This window comes from Ornithorhynchus anatinus, chromosome 2 (genome assembly GCF_004115215.2).
Source record: "Ornithorhynchus anatinus isolate Pmale09 chromosome 2, mOrnAna1.pri.v4, whole genome shotgun sequence".
NCBI classification, from domain to species: domain Eukaryota; kingdom Metazoa; phylum Chordata; class Mammalia; order Monotremata; family Ornithorhynchidae; genus Ornithorhynchus; species Ornithorhynchus anatinus.
Genome location: NC_041729.1, coordinates 78,731,102 through 78,749,660, shown reverse-complemented (window position 1 = coordinate 78,749,660; position 18,559 = coordinate 78,731,102). Strand labels below are relative to the sequence as shown.

At 41.1% G+C, this 18,559-nt stretch overlaps 1 non-coding gene across 1 annotated transcript; it reads left to right on the top strand.

The window, feature by feature from the left end:
• Positions 1–16,639: 16,639 nt before the first annotated feature.
• On the top strand, positions 16,640–16,777 carry LOC114809754. Its single transcript, XR_003757532.1, has one exon. It is a non-coding gene; the product is annotated as a small nucleolar RNA SNORA7 (small nucleolar RNA).
• The last annotated feature ends 1,782 nt before the right edge of the window (positions 16,778–18,559 follow it).

Here is an 18,559-nt window from a genome sequence, read left to right as displayed (position 1 = left end):
GGATACAATCCAAAAGTTTGAATGTTTTTAATTAATATGGATTTTTTTATAATAATAATAATGTTGGTATTTGTTAAGCACTTACTATGTGCAGAGCACTGTTCGAAGCACTAGTGTAGATACTGGGCAATCAGGTTGTCCCACTTGAGGCTCACTGTCTTCATCCCCATTTTACAGATGAGGTAACTGAGGCACAGAGAAGTTAAGTGACTTGCCCAAAGTCACACAGCTGACTTGAGGTGGAGCCGGGATTAGAACCCATGTCCTCTGACTCCTAAACCCAGGCTCTTTCCACTGAGCCACGCTGCTTTCTTCACTTCATTCCTTCATTTTTGTAAAACTTATTTACTGAATGGTGCTGGTTGAGTGGGAAGTTATTCAATGAATTAGTTATAATTTATATAGGCCATGTATATAATGCGTACATTCTTCTAGAATGGAAGCTCCTCTATTAAACTCTTCCAAACAGTTCAGTGTTCTGCACAGAGTAAATGCTCAATAAATGCTACTGATTGAATGTTTTATTTATTGACAATGGCCTTGCTGAATTTCAATATAAGTTTCAGATAATGAATCATAATACAATGCTGTGCAAGAACCTAAAGGTCCATGAGACATCAGTAGCCTCCCTGCCTCTATAGAGTTAGCATAATTTTAATTAAGGAGGAATGTTACTACTTGGGTAATCACTCAGCAAGGTTTGTAGATTTTTGAAACTGGGAACCAGGCCTAGAATCAATATGCTTACCTTTAGGAATACATACATTTGAGGGAAAATTAAACTCAACCAGACAATTTTCAGGAGTCCCTAGAAAGGGTTCTATTAGTCCAACTTGAAGAGAAGGGTGACACTCAGGTGGGAAAATCTGAAGGTTTTAGTCCGAATGCTCAGTTTCCACATCCGCAGATCAATCTGTTTTTTAGCATACAGTGGGCACTGTAGCACCAGGCATTTTATAAAATATTATTTTAATGTAAGAATCCAAAAGAGAGGGGATAATGAAGGGCTAAGCTCTTCTTGAACAGAGCAATTAATGCTACTTTCAGAATCTGGTGACCCAAGAAATGAACCATCTTTTCTGAGGAACTTGATGTTCTCGGTGTAGTAGATGCTGCATTTCTACCCCACAGTCAAGAGCTCTCTAGAGATAACTTATTGAGATGGAGGCCTAACCAGCAACCTATTTACCTTACCATAGATCTCTTTATGTTCATCTTTCCCTAGTTCTCTATGAGCTCACATGCAGGGCTGGATTCAGACAGGTAAAGAAGACAGATGTCTCAGGATGAAAGCCAAGGGACCAGTGAGAAAAAAAGCACCCGGGAGGCCTGGTAACCCTACTCAGAACTTTAAAAGCATGGTGATTTTGAGGTTAGCTTATTTTAAGATTTCAATTTTTAGTTGATTGCATTCATCATTTGTTTTTGGTTTTTATTGTTTACGTAGGCTCATGCAGACACAGGCAAACTCTCTCAAAATGTTCCATGTGGTTTCATTCCATTATACCACCAGCCCAGTTTAGTACACACAGCATCACGTATGTCAGGGCAAGTGGCAGATGTTTTCCCATCACAGGGAGACCACATGTCTGAAGCCAGCCCTGTTCATGCAGACATAAAAATATCAGTTAATTGCAAACTCTCTACATAACTCTCTAATTTTCAACTTTTGATCTGGTAAATTTCCTAGGGATTTCCTTGGTATAAATAATATATTACATAAAATGAGTGTGATATTGACCTATTAGCACAAATTAAATGTTTTATAGGTACTGTCAATTGCAGTGAAGCAGCATGGTCTAGTGGAAATAGCATGGGCCTGGGGAATCAGAAGCCCTGGGTTCTAATCCTCCTCTGCCACTTCCCTGCTAAGTGACCTTGGGCATGTCACTTAAATCCTCACAGTAAAATGGGGATTCAATACCTGTTTTCCTTCCAAATTAGAATGTGAGCCCCATGACAGGGACTGTGACAACCTGATTAACTTGTATCCACCCCATTGCTTAGTATGTGCTTAATAAATACCATAATAATAATAATGCGAGGTAGAGATTAACAAAAAAAATTACAAATTCCTCAAAGAGGCTAGTTCAAAAAAAATCATTCCTTACTAAAAAGATTGCTCAGGTGATTATCCACAGTTACATTTTTTTTCTAAAATATTTTTCTGAATTAGATTTGACGTTTCTGAATAGTATTATCATTTTAATTGACGGGAAAGTATGAGGATGGGGAAAATTAGTGAAGATATGTAAAAACACTGTTACTAACAATGCTCATTCCAGGTCATTCCCAACACTGAAGACAGATCAGAGAATTCCATTCCAATCTGAGATCTCTGAAGGGTGCTGGCACAGAAAAGATAGGAGGAAAGAACTATACTTAAATGATTGACAATTATTCTCTGGAAAAAAAAAGTGTTTCATGTAGGCAGGAACAAACACCTATTTTATGGTCAATGTCTATATTGTACTCTTAGACTTTAAAGTGAAACGTGACTGATGCAGGCATACTGCTCACAGAGGAGATTATGGCAAAATTGTAGCCACTTTACAGTTTCTCTTTCTGTTAAGTCTGCAGTAGTCATGAATATTTCTTGGTGAGAACCTCTTTCATCTTTACATCTGTTCAAAGGCACTACAATTTTCCTCTCAATGCAACCAAAGTTACAGCAGAGTAGCTTTCTATTTAATTAAAATTCTGTGTTATCATTTCAATCCCTAATAATAGAGCAGGAGGTTAAAAGGACCACTGTTTTCTGAGAGATTTGGGAAGTACTGAGAAACAACCAGGTCTACTGAAGAGAGCACAAGTTTGGGAGTCAGAGGAACTGGGTTCTAATTCTGCCTCTGCCAACTGCTTGCTGTGTAACCTTGAGCAAGTCACTTAAATTCTCCATGCCTCAGTTTCCTCAACTGTAAAATGAAGATGAAATACCTATCTCCCTCCTACTTAGACAGTGAGCCCCATGTGGGACAAGGATTGGTCCAACCTGATTAATCTGTATCTACTTCATGCTTAGAACAATACTTAACACATAGTAAATGTTTAATAAATGCCAATATTATTATTATTATTGTTGCCATACTTCAGTGTTTGCAACAATTACATGCCATGCAACATTTTAAGCAATATCTATTGCTTATCATCGATATTATATCTATCATCAATATTATATCTATCATGGTCCTATTTGTAATTTATTGATATATCTGCTTCCCGTATAAGACTTTAGCTTCCTGGGAGCAGTGATCATGTCTTATAACTCTTGTGCTTTCAGAAGTGTTTAGTAGAGAAGCAGCGTGGCTCAGTGGAAAGAGAACGGGGTTAGAAGTCAGAGGTCACGGGTTCTAATCCCCACTCTGCCACCTGTCAGCTGTGTGACTTTAGGCAAGTCACTTCACTCCTGGGTGCCTCAGTTACCTCATCTGTAAAACGGGGATTAAAACTGTGATCCCCACATGGGACAACCTGATTCCTTTGTATCTACCCCAGTGCTTAGAACAGTGCTCAACACATAGTAAGCACTTAACAAATACCAACATTATTATTACAGTACTCTTTACACAAACATTAAATAAATTATATTGATTTAGTGAAAAAAAGTATCCTGATTTATCCTTTAAAAAAAAAAAAGATATGGGCATTCTCTAGTGGGAGTTTAGTACAACGGGCACTTACACTGAGAGGATGACAGCCTCTTCTCATTAACCTTATAGCCAACTCGAGGTGATTTAGGGTCTGACCAGTTTAATTAAGTTCCTTTTTTCCCCCATTCCACCTGTACTCTGCCTTTTGTCTCTCTCTCCACTAGGTAAAACTTCCAGGAGAGGGTAAAACAAATAATAGGTCATTAAACTCAATCCACTTGGCTTTGTTACTTGCATACAATTTGGTGGGGCAGTTTAATCATTTATTGAAATAGGTTTATTATCTTTGAATTTCAATTATCCATGACTTCTCTCCTTCCTTCTCCTCTTCCTCCTAGTTGTCACAGCTTTAATCGATTGAGAATTGGTTGTAGGTGAGCCTTGTTTCTTTTTAATTTTTTTTGATGATGAAAATTTTCTAGGGTATATGAAAAAGAGGAAGAATGCAGAGAAGAGAGATGTTTTTTGAAAAACAGTTTTGGATTCTGTTCCCTTTATTTTATAAACATTGAATTATAATATTTTCTAGATGCTGTGCAGCAGTTCCACAGAATTCATGAGTTTCTCAGAGACATGTGTTCTTTTCAGCTGTCTCCAGAGTATGTACCAGGAGAATTTCCCATTTTTATGACAGCACTATGCTTTTATGCTTTTCTTAAGAGACTGTTTAATTTTTTCTTGTAATTTTTTGAAAAGAGGCTTTATTCTTTATTGTCCAATTCTTTCCCTGAAAAAAGCATTGATTTCACTGTCATGGTTTTGCTTATTAAATTTGAACCGACTCCGCTGCTACCCCAGGGTACTACAATAAGTCCTTCATTTCGGTTATCTGGTTAATAAGGCTGTTGTGGAGCTTACAGTGGAGTGGATGAAAAAACCTTCCTCATATGCCCTTGAAAGCAAGAAGGCAGCCACATCGAACAATTCTGGATTGTATCTGCTCAGTGAAGACCTGGAGTCTTAGGAAAAGCCATCCCGGACCAGGTGAACCAGGCCACAATCTCTGGCTTGTCACTTCAGTGCAGATAGGAAGCAGCGTGGCTCAGTGGAAAGAGCCTGGGCTTTGGAGTCAGAGGTCATGAGTTCGACTCCCGGCTCTGCCACTTGTCACCTGTGTGACTGTGGGCAAGTCACATAACTTCTCTGTGCCTCAGTTACCTCATCTGTAAAATGGGGATTAACTGTGAGGTTCACGTGGGACAACCTGATTACCCTGTATCTACCCCAGTGCTTAGAACAGTGCTCTGCACATAGTAAGCGCTTAACAAATACCAACATTATTATAGTCTGGAATCAGTTCTGTGTATCTCCACTGTTTCCCTTTTCCTGGGCCTCTCTGGCCCCCATATCACTGACATTCCCTTTCTCCACTTGGGAAACTATTGAAAAAAAAACGTTAAAAGTAAAACCAGAACTGAACTGTGATAGCCATAGCGGTGACCCAGCTCAAAGCTATGGCTATCGTTCTAGGAGGCCACAGGGAGAACTGTGAATATTGGATTTAGGTCCACTTCCATAGTATTTTATTGAGTGCTTACTATGTGCAGAGCACTGTACTAAGCTCTTGGAATGTACAAATTGGTAACAGATAGAGACAGTCCCTGCCCTTTGATAGGCTTTCAGTCTAATCGGGGGAGACAGACAGACAAAAACAATAGTAATAAATAGAATCTCTGTTTGAGAAGCAACATGGAGTAGTGGGACTTCGGAGTCAGAAGATCATGGGCTCTAATCCCAGCCCTGCCACTTGTCTGCTTGCTCGGACAAGTCACTTTCCTTCTCTTTGTCTTAGTTACCTCATCTGTAAAATGAGGATTGAGACTCTGAGTCCAATGTGAGACAGGGACTGGGTCTAACCCGATTTACTTGTACCTACCCCAGTGCTTACTACAGTGCCTGACACATGGTAAATGCTTAACAAATACCATTATTATTATAGGGTTTCTCTCTTTATCTCTATTGAAATCCAAATCTTTTTAGCCAGAGGCTGCAGCTTTCCAGAGAAGGTGAGGGATACAAAAGGTCTTTAAGTCACCCAAAGGAATGCTCATCCCAGCCAACTGTTCTTGTTTTTGATAATGTATCAGGCCTAGTTCCAAGAAAACAAATTGCTATTGAACTCACATAGAAAGGTATGCATTCACTGCTAATGTGTTGTGGGGCATTCCACAGGAATATGTAATCCTCTATGGCAATGGTTACTTGTCTCTTGGTAATATTTCCATATTGATGTTCTAGCTTGTTGGTCAAGGGCATTATTTCACAAGGTTTCATGTTCAGAAGTAGCAAGCTGTTGGGTGGGATGGTGTTGGTAACAGTATCAATAATATCTGAGGCCCAGGAATGCAGAGTAATCTAGTAAACACTGGGAATCATGCAAAAGAAGTGAAAGACATTATCTTTCCCCCCCAAGGAATTTACAATTTAATGGGAGAAGTAGTAGATTTATAGTGACAAACATGGAATGTTGCGAAGAGTAGTGAATTTTGGAGGGGAAGAGGGATATTTTACAACCATCCAGCCAAGACCTTTTTTTAACCCCATTTTCCTCCACCCCAATTTTTAATTAATTATTTAAGGGATTTATTATGCACTAATTATGTGACAAGCCCTGGGGTAAGTGTACAATAACCAGCTCTAAGACATGCTACAGCTAAAACAGCCAGTTGTCCTGTAAGGACCTAGTTTCTCTCCATCTTGGCTCCTGCTGCTGAATCTTTTAGCTTGTTTTGAGAAGGACCAGGAAGGAATACAAGTGGGAGGTCAAGGATCACCTTTCCCACCCTGCCACACTCCAAGGAAACACTCTTGGTTTGGATGAACTTGGTGTACTTCTGCAAAATGGCACTGATGATATCATTACTTTATGTTGCATGCCATGTATAATGCATGTGATGTCATATGGCCACACTCTATTAGCAGCCCTCATTTTTCTACCTGGAAAGATACATAAATTGTCCATAGTACTGATATTATTTTTGAAAGTACCTATAATTAAGTTTTGAAGTCAGCAACATGGGCTATTCAATATCAGTCATCAGTGATGTTTACTGGACATCTACTACATGCAGAGCTTTTTACTTGCTTCTTGGGAGCATAAATCAAATAGAGAAAAACATAGTTCCTGCCCTTGAAACCTCATTTAGGTGTGACAAAATGCAAATTGCAAAATTCGTAGAAAAATCTTACTGATTCTTGATTTAGGTAGCAAAAAGATAAATAAAGAGGTACAGAACATTTGATTTTGCATCCATTGTAAATGACAGTAAGAGTCGATCTCACTGAATGGTAAATCCCTGAAGGAATAAGTGAAGGACTATTTAGCTTAATGAGTCTTTGATCAAAAGTAACCCCTCTACTTTAGGCTGAAACTGCTGTAAAGCTCTTGGTGTGCTCAAAAAGCAATCCAGTGACATTTACAACAGTTTAAATGCTGGCTTCCTCAAACAGACTAAATCAGGGGTCAGCAATGTCTGGTATGTACTACTGACTAGGACTTGGCAGTTCCTGTCCTATTTTAGCCTGCCACTCTGCTCTTCCACTGCGGGAGCTAGTAGAACTCAGTATAAACATCCTGGGACTCCTTCGCGTGATGCTTCTGACCCCCATTTAGGAAGCAGGAACAATGTAGAGGCCCTGCTAAGTTCTGGGATATGATTATCCCCACAACAGTCCCAACACAAGTTGTCTTACGTTCAGTGCTCTCCAAGAGCCCAATGGACCAGGCATATCTATCACATAATTCCAAGATTTCTCCCCGGGCTCGAGAACTCATTCGATCACATGGCTTTAACTACCACCTCTAATAATAATAATAATGATAATAATGTTGGTATTTGTTAAGCACTTACTATGTGTAGAGCACTGTTCTAAGCGCTGGGGGAGATACAGGGTAATCGGGTTGTCCCACATGGGGCTCACATGAGGTAACTGAGGCACAGAGAAGTTAAGTGACTTGCTTAGTCACACAGCTAAGGTCACATAGCTGACGTGGCAGAGCCGGCGTTCAAACCCATGACCTCTGACTTCCAAGCCCGGGCTCTTTTCACTGAGCCACGCTGCTTCTCTAATAATAATGTTGTTATTTGTTAAGCGCTTACTATGTGCAGAGCACTGTTCTAAGTGCTGGGGTAGACACAGAGGAATCAGGTTGTCCCACATGGGGCTCACAGTCTTAATCCCCATTTTACAGATGAGGGACCTGAGGCACTCAGGCATGCAGGTGATTCCTAAATCCACATCTCCAGGACTGATCTCTCTCCCTCTCTTCAGCCTCACATTTCCTCCTGCCTTCAAGATATCTCTACTTGAATGTCCCCCTGAGCCACGCTGCTTCTCTATGCAGGCGATTCCTAAATCTACATCTCCAGGCCTGAACTCTCTCCCTCTCTCCAGTCACATTTCCTCCTGCCTTCAAGACGTCTCTGCTTGAATGTCCTCCCATCACCTCAAGTTTTAACATGTCTAAAACTGAACTTAAAACAGAACTTCCCAACCAAACACCGTCCTATTCTCTCCCAACTGCTTAGAACAGTGTTCTGCACACAGTAAGTACTGAATAAATTCCATTGATTGATTGATTTTCACATTTCTCCAATCTCCAAGATCTCATTCTAGGTGACCAGATGGTTCTTCTCTCTGCGTGGGTGAGGACCTTTTGGACTATACAGAAAGTGAGGATGTAGATTGTTGTTCCTGGTCTCTATTCAGAAGCCCGTCTTTGCAAGTAGTCAACAGACTGTAATCTCATTGTGGGAAGAGAATGTGTCTTTTACACTGCTAGATTATACTCTCCCAGGTGCTTAATACAGTGCTCTGCACATAGTAAGAGCTCAATAAATATGATTGAGTGAATATCCGTGGCTTAATAATAATAATAATAATGTTGGTATTTGTTAAGTGCTTACTATGTGCTGAGCACTGTTCTAAGCTCTGGGGGAGATACAGGGTAATCAGGTCATCCCACGTGAGGCTCACAGTTAATCCCCATTTTAGAGATGAGGTAACTGAGGCACAGAGAAGTTAAGTGACTTGCCCACAGTCACACAGCTGACAAGTGGCAGAGCCGGGAGTCAAACCCATGACCTCTGACTCCGAAGCCCAGGCTCTTTCCACTAAACCACGCTGCTTCCCTATCACTTTCCAATCACTGTAAATGGCACCACCATCCTTCCTGTCTCACTAGCCCCTAAACTTGATGACATAATTGACTCCTCTCTCTCATTCAACCCACATATTCAATCCATCACTAATTCCTTTTGGTTCCGCCTTCACACCATAGCTAAAATCTGCCCTTTCTTCTCCATCCAAACTGTTGCCACGTTAATCCAATCACCCATCCTAGTCAGTCTTGATTACTGTATCAGCCTCCTTCCTGACCTCCCAGCCTCCTGTCTCTCCCCACTCCAGTCCATACTTCTTTCTGCTGCCTGGATTATTTTTCTATAAAAATGTTCAGGACATGTTTCTCTGCTTCTCAAGAAACTCCAGTGGTTGCCCATCTACCTCCACATCAAATAAAAAATCCTCAACATTGTCTTTAAAGTACTCAATCACCTTTTCCTCTCCTACCTCACCTCTCTACTTTCCTACTATAATCCAACCAACCCACTTTGCTCCTCTGATGCTATCCTTCTCACTGTACCTCAATCTCATCTACCTTCCCACCGACCCCTCTCCCACGACTGCCTCTGGACTAGAACTGTCTCCCTCCTCAAATCCAAAAGACAATTAATACCCCCCTCGTAAAAGTCTTATTAAGACACATTAGAGAAGCAGCGTGGCTCAGTGGAAAGAACCCGGGCTTGGGAGTCAGAGGTCATGGGTTTGACTCCCGGCTCTGCCACTTGTCAGCTGTGTGACTGTGGGCAAGTCACTTCACTTCTCTGTGCCTCAGTTACCTCATCTGTAAAATGGGGATTAACTGTGAGCCTCACGTGGGACAACCCGATTACGCTGTATCTACCCCAGCGCTTAGAACAGTGCTCTGCACATAGTAAGCACTTAACAAATACCAACATTATTATCTCCTCCAAGAGGCCTTCCCTATCTAAGCCCTCTTTTCCTCTTCTCCCACTTCCTTTTGCATCGCCCCGACTTGCTCTTTTTATTCACTTCCCCTCCCAACACCACAGTACTTATATGTACATATATTAATTATTTTATTTATATTAATGTCTTTATCTCCATCTAGGCTGTAAACTTTTTGTGGGCAAGGAATACGTCTGTTTATTCTTATAGTGTACTCTCCCAAGTGTTTAGTACAGTGTTCTGAGCACAATAACTGCTAAATAAATCCAACTGAATGAATGAATCCAGTGATGCTAAAATGTTGCCAGTGTCAGCCCTGGATGTCCATTCTGGGAATAATGCTTGAGAGAGAGCATTTCTATCCTCAGTCTCTGGAGATGTAATTCTGCAATTCAACTTCATCAACAACATCATCATCATCATCATCACCACTTTTGTCATATCTTCCCATTTCCAGTATTAGCACCTACTGTACAGTACTTGGCCAGGATACTAAGCTTTTTGGGGCACCATCCTTAATGAATGAGCAGATAACAAAGAGACAGTGCTGGAAACTAAGAAACTACGAAGGAGCAGTCACAAACAGGAAGAGAACTAAGAGAAGATTAGCTCAGAAAAACCAAGGCCAGAGAGCGATCTGAGCCTGGACCTCCAAAAGAGCCAAAAAGTTCATGTCTCTAATTTTAAACCATGATGTGTCTTACTGCTCTGGAGGACCTGGTTTGGGTTATTTGTCGAGCAGTGTACCATCTCCATTTTAGGAGCCTTTTGTTGTTATTATTATTGCAGATTAACTGCTCTACAGCATACAGAATCCACCACGATCATTGATTCCCTCTGAACACAGTCCAGTAATCTTCTGTGTCCCTCTGTTCTATTATTTGAAGTAATTGGATTCCTATGAATGCTTTGAATAGTATTTTCCTTTTTAATATCCCTTTATGCAACTCAAAGTCCTCTTTGAAAATTTGGCTTATTTTTAATTCTCAAATGAATACTTGTTTTGAACATAACTAAATTAAAATCACTAAGCCTTACTCTGTTATCTCTGTATCTCTAATATTTTCCTGCATTGAGTCCAAAGAAAAATTGTGCAATTTCTGCTCCCGAATTATACCCTAATTCATCTCGTGGCCTTCGGAAATTCCTTTCTTCAACTGCGGCCTGTTCATTTTTCTTTTTACAAAACGAAAAACATTCCCGTTTCTCGTCGCTGCTGTGCTGAGGATGGTGTGCCTATGGCTGAGGCTGTCGCTGGGTCTGTTGGACTCTGAAACACTGGGACCCCAAAGTTCTGCTCTCTAGCCACATGCCCTATCCCTTTTGTTGTACATAGCATTGTCCTTATCTTTAGTACTTTTTTTTGTTCTTATTTTCTCTGCCTTACTGATAATAATAATAATTATAGTACTTGTTAAGCGCTTCCCATGTGCCAAGCATTGTTCTAAGCACTGGGGTAGATACAAATTCATCAGGTTGGACACAGTCCCTGTCCCACATTGGTCTCACACTCTTAATCCCCATTTTACATATGAGGTAACTGAGGCTCAGAGAAGTTATGTGATTTGCCCAAGGTTATGAAACAGACATGTGGCAGAGACGGGATTAAAATCCAGGTCCTTCTAATTCCCAGGCCTTTGTTCTATCCACTATACCATGCTGCTTCTCTGTCTTCTTTATGTGCCTGACGCCCATCCCTACTCATTCATTCATTCAGTCAGTCGTATTTATTGAGCTCTTACTCTGTGCACAACATTTTACTAAGAGCTTGAAAAGTACAATTTGGCAACTAATAGAGACAATCCCTACCAAACAACGGGCTCACCTCCTTCATTCTTAGATTGTGAGCACCTTGAGGACTGTGGAACCATCGATAGTAGTAGTGGTGTTTATTAAGATGATACTATGTACAGAACATTTTACAAGCATTGGTTAAAAAACATGGTGAAAATTGGACACAGTCTGTGGCCCTCAAAGGGTGCACAACCTGAGAATAAAGGAGGGTGTAAGCTCCTTGCAGGCAGGGAATGTATCTATCAACGCCATTATTTTGTATTCTCCCAAGTGCTTAGTGGTGCTCTGCACACAGCATTCAATAAATAAGATTGACTAGTTGACAGGCAAGAATTTTCACCTAATTTCCCAGCACTTAGTACAAATGCTTTGAACAAGGCAGATGTTGACAAATATGCTTTCTACTACTACAGCTGTTAAATCTGTCAACTACGCAGTACAGATAATCGGTCAATCAATCAATGATATTTATTGAGTGCTTACTGTGTGCAGAGCACTGTACTGAGCACTTGGGAGAGTACAATATAACAGAGATGGTAGACACATTCCCTGCCCACATTGAGTTCACAGTCTATGGGGGAGGCAGACATTGATATAAATGAACAAATTATGGATATGTACATAAAATATCATTGTGATATTTGTTTAGTGATTATTATGTGCTAAGCACTGTGCTCAGTGCTTGGGTAGATACAAGAAAATCGAGTTGGACACAATCTCTTTCCCATAGTCTTAAACCCCACTTTACAGATGAGGAAATTTAGGCACAGATAAGTTAAGTGACTTGCCCAAGATCGCAAAGCAGACATGAGGTGGAGCTGGAATTAGAACCCAGATCCTCTGACTCCCAGGCCCATGCTCTTTCCATTAGGCTACTCTGCGTCTCTAAGTGTTATGGGGCTGAGGGAGGGGTGAATAACGGGAGCAAATCAAAGTGCAAGGGGGATGCAGAAAGATGTGAGAAGAGGAAATGAGGGCATAGTCAGGGAAGGTCTCTTGGAGGAGATGTGCCTGCAATAAGGCTTTGAAAGGAGGGGAGTGATGGTCTGATGGATATGATGAGGGAGGGTATTCCAGGTCAGAAGCAGGACATGGGCGAGAGGTTGGCAACAAGATAGATTGAGGTACAGTGAGTAGGTTGAAATTAGAGGAGTGCAGTGTGCAGGCTGGGTTGTAGTAGGAAAGCAACACAGTAAGGTGCAGGAGCGCAAGGTGATTTAGTGCTTTAAAGTCAATGGTAAGGAGTTCCTGTTTGGTGCCAATTTGGTTGGGCAACTATTAGAAGTTCTTGAGCAGTGGAGAAACATGGACTGAATGTTTTTTGTAGAAAAATGATCTGGGCAGCAGAGTGAAATATGGACTGTAGTGGGAAGATACAGGAGGCTAATACAGTAATCAAGTTGGGATAGAATATGCTTGGATCACCATAGAAGCAGTTTGAGTGGAGAGGAAAAAGAGGATTTTAGCAATCTCATGAAGGATGAACTGGCAAGATTTAATGGTAAATAGATTGAATGAGATAGATGAGTAGAGGACAACACCAAGGTCAGTTCCTGGGTTTTGAGACAGGAAGGATAGTGGTGCTGTCTACAGTGATGGGAAAGTCAGGGGTAGGACAGAGTTTGGGTAGGAAAATAAAGAGTTCTGTTTTGGACATGTTAAGTTTGAGGTGTCTGGGGACATCCACGTAGAGAGGTTCTGAAGGCAGGAGGAGATGTGAAACTGGGGAGAGAGAGAGAGATCAGGGTTGGAAATGTAGATTTGGGTATCATCCGCAAAGAGGTAGTAGTTGAAGCCATGGGAGCAAATCAGTTCTTCAAGGGAATGGGTATAGACTAGACTAGAAGGGGACCTAAAAATGAACCTTGAGGAATTTCCATAAATTAGGGGGTGATAGGGAGAGGAAGAGCCTGGACTAGAGACTAGGAATGAGCGGCCAGAGAGATAGGAGAACCAGGAGAGGATTGTGTCAGTAAAGCCAAGGTTGGATAATGTTTCCAGGAGAAGTGGGTGGTCAACAGTGTCAAAGGCAGCAGAGAGGTCAAGGAAGATTAGGATGGAGTAGAGCCTATTGGATTCGGCAAGAATGTGATCATCTGTGACCTCTGTGAGGGTGGTTTCTGTAGAGTGAAGAAGTGGAAGCCAGATTTGAGAGGGACAAGGAGAGAATTAGAGGAGAGGAACTGGAGTCAGAGTGTGTAGACAATTCACTTAATGGGTTTGGAGAGGCATGGTAGGAGGGAGATGGGACGATAACTGGAGGGAGCCGTAGGGTCAAGGGAAGAATTTTTTAGGATTGGGAATACATGAGCACTTTTGAAAGTAGGGGGGAAAAACCGCTGGAGAGCAAACAGTTGAAGATGGCTGTTAGGAAGGAAAAAAGAGAGGGAGCATTTGTTAAGTGCTTGCTATGTGTAAAGTAGTGTTTTAGGCACCTGAGTAGATATAAGATGATTAGGTGTGATACAGATAGGGCTTGCAGTCTAAGATGGAAGAATGAGGATTTAATTCCCATTTTACAGATGAGGTAACTGAGGTGCAGAGAAGTTAAGCTACTTGCCCAAGGTCACACAGCAGACAAGTGACAGAAGCTGGGATTAGAACCCAGGTCCTCTGACTCCCAGGTACATGCTCTTTCCACTAGGCCAAGCTGCTTCTCTACCTGTAGGTATAAATACTATTGTGGCTTGCAGAAGCCCTACTGCAAAAGACAATGCCTCATGAGAGCTTTGGTCAGCATCCCCTGTAAACCATAGTCAACATTCAATGACAGGACAAAATGATAGACAATGAGGTCCTAGAATGAAATCAGTCACCAGCATTGAATAATAATGATGATATCTGTTAACTGCTTACTTTGTGCCAGGAACTGTTCTAAGCGCTGGGGTTGGATACAAGCAAATCAAGTTAGACACAGTCCCTGTTCCCCATAAGGCTCACCATCTTAATCCCCATTTTACAGATTAGGTATTTGAGGCACAGAGGAATTGAAATGACTTCCCCGAGGACACACAGCAGACAAGTGGCGGAGTCGGTATTAGAATCCATGACCTTCTGACTCCCAGGCTCGTGGCCTATCCCTAGGCCATGGGACACCTGCAGCATACTGACCCTCCTGCCGAGCATGGTCGGGAGAAGGGTTGCCCTCTTTAATCAATAAACCCTGCCTGTGAAGAACTTTCACTCTAGCTAACAAGACAGGCACTGAAGAAAATTACATATAGGAAGAAGTAATATAATATATGAGATTTGGACATATTTGCTATGTGGGTGGGACAGTAGGAAGTGGCAGTTGGGGCATATAAAGTGGGAAGATTAATATTTCAAGGTTGGGCTGTCAGATATGAAGGGAAAGGGAATTTCAAGCAGGAGGAAGCATCTAAACAATAGGTTGGTGGCAAGCAGACAAGAAGGAGGCACAGTGAGTAGGTTAGCGTGAGAGGAATGAGCAGTATTAGCTGAGATGTAGTGTTCCCAACGATTATTAAACACAATGGCTTTGGCCACCCCACTTTAAAATGCAGAATCATACTTCATTTCCTTTGTAATGTCTACTTCTCTTAGTAGTCCTTCTCACCTAGGTTGTAATAGCATATTAGATCTGAATTCATTATTCACTTGTTTTACCCTTTGGAGTTTCTGTCCTTTAAATTTTTCTTTTTCTCCTTGGCTTCTTCATTCTTCAGTTTTTTCGCTGTGTCACTAATGTTGTTGTTGTCTTATGTTGTTGAGTCGTGGCTGATCCAAAGTGATGCCATAGACACATCTCTCCTACAATGCCCCACTTCCATCTGCAATCATTCTAGTAGCATATCCATAGAGTTTTCTTGGTAAAAATAGGGAAGTGGTTTACCATTGCCTCCTTCCATGAGTCTCTGCCCTCGACTAACTCCCATGCTGCTGCTGCCCAACACAGGTGAGTTTTGACTTGTACCAGATTACTTTCCACTCATTAGCCACTGCCCAAGCTAGGAATGGAATGGGTGTGCCTCTGCTTGGCTCGCCCTCCTTTAGTCATGACTGGTAGAATACTGGAAACTCTCTAGGTGCGATCCTGAGAGGAGGTTTCTCTAATAACGTGGCTTTTTCCAAGATTCCCATTTGCTTATTATCGTTTCACTTTTTTCATTGTTTGGCAGCTGTGTAGCCTGTCCTCTTGTGCTTGTATTTCCCCTCCCCTTGCCCCATCCATTAGTTTAATCAATCAATGGGTTTTTTGAGAACTCACTATTTCTTCATTGATTAATCTTAAACTTAAATTTTACCCTCTTCTCAGTTGAATTTCTGATACATAAATTCTTCTCCATCTGTCCCCAAAAAGTTATGCCTGACTTAAACCACTAGCCCACTACTCACTAAGCTGCCTGGTGTTTTAAGAGACTATAGAGAGAAGAAAATTAAGAGTTGCCATAGAGTTCAATGCTGTAGCCTTTTCTTATATATTTCTGTTAGAGGCAGGATTGTTCTGTCATCAGCATCAGCCTAGGGAGACCAAAAAAAGGTTAGAAACCATCCTTTCTTTAGAAATCAATCAATCAGTGGTATTTATTGAGCACTGCATGCAGAGCACTCTATGTGCTAGGGAGAGTACAACATGATCTCTTCCCACAAGTTGACAATCTAGAGGCGGAAATGGCCCCAGGATTAATTTGTCAATAAATTATTTCCATTTGCTTGACATTTTTGTAAGCCAAGCACAGTGGACTTCAAGAATATTAATCTTGTGCCAGACTAAACAGAAATATATTCAGAAAAGAACTTGTCTCTTGTAAGGAAAATTTACCTGAATAACAGCATTCTGAAGTTAAAAATAGCATTTGCCTGAAATAAAATAATTCTGACTCAAATTATGAGGTCTGCAACCCACTCACTTCTCATGGCACAACAGGAACATTATGGGACCCTGAATGATTGATTGGATGAAAATAATACATAGAAGCTTCAATCTATTTGTTTTCTCTGCAGAAAATCAATGATCCGCAATCATCTAATGAATCGTTCAATTATACCCAGATGTCAGATTCTGCAATTGATGTGATATTGGAATTTCCAAATTATTACTGCCTCAGAGAGATTTTTATGATACTAAGTCCCACTGATTGAAATATCATGAAACACAGCCCTTCAAACATGAAGCACCAAATCACCCTTAGTACTTATGGAATCTCCTCTCAGGATGACACCCGAAGAGTTTCCAGTATTCTACCAGTCTTAGCTATGGGAGGGAGAGTCAAGCAGAGGTATATCCATTCCATTCCTAGCTTGGGCAGTGGTTAGCGAGTGGAAGGCAATCTGCTACAAGTCAAAACTCACCCATACTGGGCAGCAGTGGCATGGGAGAGAGTGAAGAGCGGAGACTCGAGTTTACTGTGTGGAAGGGGGCAATGCTAAACCACTTCCATACTTTTACCAAGAAAACTCTATGGTTACACTACCAGAACAATTTCAGATGGAGAGTGAGATGTGTCCGTGGTGTCGCTATGGGTCAGAAACAACTCGACGTCAACAGACAAGTCAAGATTTATGGAAAGCAATTATGATGTGGTGGGGCGAAGACTACAGATTAGCAAACAAAAAATTTCCATTATTTTCATTAAGGGTTTTGATAAAAATTGAAAGGAGCCACTGAGGCACAGCTAAGATGATCTCGCTTTGACCCTGGCAACAAAATCCACACAATAGAAACTGTCCCAATAAGACAGTAGTGAAATATTTTTTTCTGAGCTAACCTCAAATCTCAGCTTTCGAGATATTCTTGTTTTGTTCTGTCTTCACAGTTTGCAGAAGTTAGATTCATTCGGGACTTGACACATAAAAAGTTCCTTTAAGAATGTTCCTTTGGTTCTTACTCATCCATCATTTTTTAACGTATTGTCTGTGTAGTCTGCTAAAAACCTTGACTACTCTGCATCTTGACGTTCAAGATAAAACTGCCAGGGTCACAGGCCTTCTGAAATGTCAGCAGGCCTTGGTTAACTTCCCTCACCAATGCAACAATGAGGAAATAATTATCTTTGCTCAGTATATAGTAAGGAACAATTCCGGATGAAAACTATAATATTCAGTTCGCAAGATGCCAGTGCTTATTACTTGACCTTAACTCAAGAACTATATAGATTAGCACCGGACTCTATACCACACACTGACAACTTTACGATTCCGCAAGCATTTCCAAAAGGAAGAAAATTGATTGCTTCATAAAGCTTTCTCTCAGCGAGGCACAAATTAGATTCTGATTTTCTCCTTCTCTACCACTCAAAGCTCTGGAGACTTAGTTCCAGAATGCCTGAAGTGAAGATGAAGGTTGTGCAATTATCCCTTCTGAATTCATTCAATAGTATTTATTCAGCGCTTGCTATGTGCAGAGCACTGTACTAAGAGCTTGGAATGTACAATTAGGCAACAGATAGAGACATTGGCAGGCCCAATGATGGGCTCACAGTCTAAACGAATGACCTGGAATGACCACTTAGGTGGTACCAAACTGCCTAGGTAATTTCCCAGCTCGGTGCTTCATGATGATTGGGTTGATCAAACCAATGAAGCTGGCAGAAAGCTACAGTGTCCTGGCAAATTTTTCTGTGAATCAATGTCTGCTGAACCCATGCTGCGGAACAATGTGCATGTAATATTAATTGAATACTTGTAGACACTGAATATCTGGAAACAGACGACTCTTAAAGCACCAATTGAATTGTTCTTATAATTCAAACAACCTCTTTGATGAACAGGAGAGTAATAACATTGGTATTTATTAAGTGATTGCTATGTGCCAAGCTCTGGTGAAGAATCACCACATTCAGATCAGACACAGTTTCTGTCCCACATTGGCCTCACAGTTTTACGGATGAAGAAACTAAGGCACAGAGAAGTTGTGATTTGCCCAAGGTCACACAGCCAACGAGTGTTAGACTTGAGAATGGAGGTCTCCTAACCCTTAGCCCCAAACTCTTTTCAATAAGCCACATTACTTCCATCCTGTACTGCAGAAGTGTGAATTCATTTTTTTAAGACATTTGTCAAGTACTTACTATGTGCCAGGAACTGTACTAAGCCCTAGGTTAAATACAAAATAGTCAGGTTGG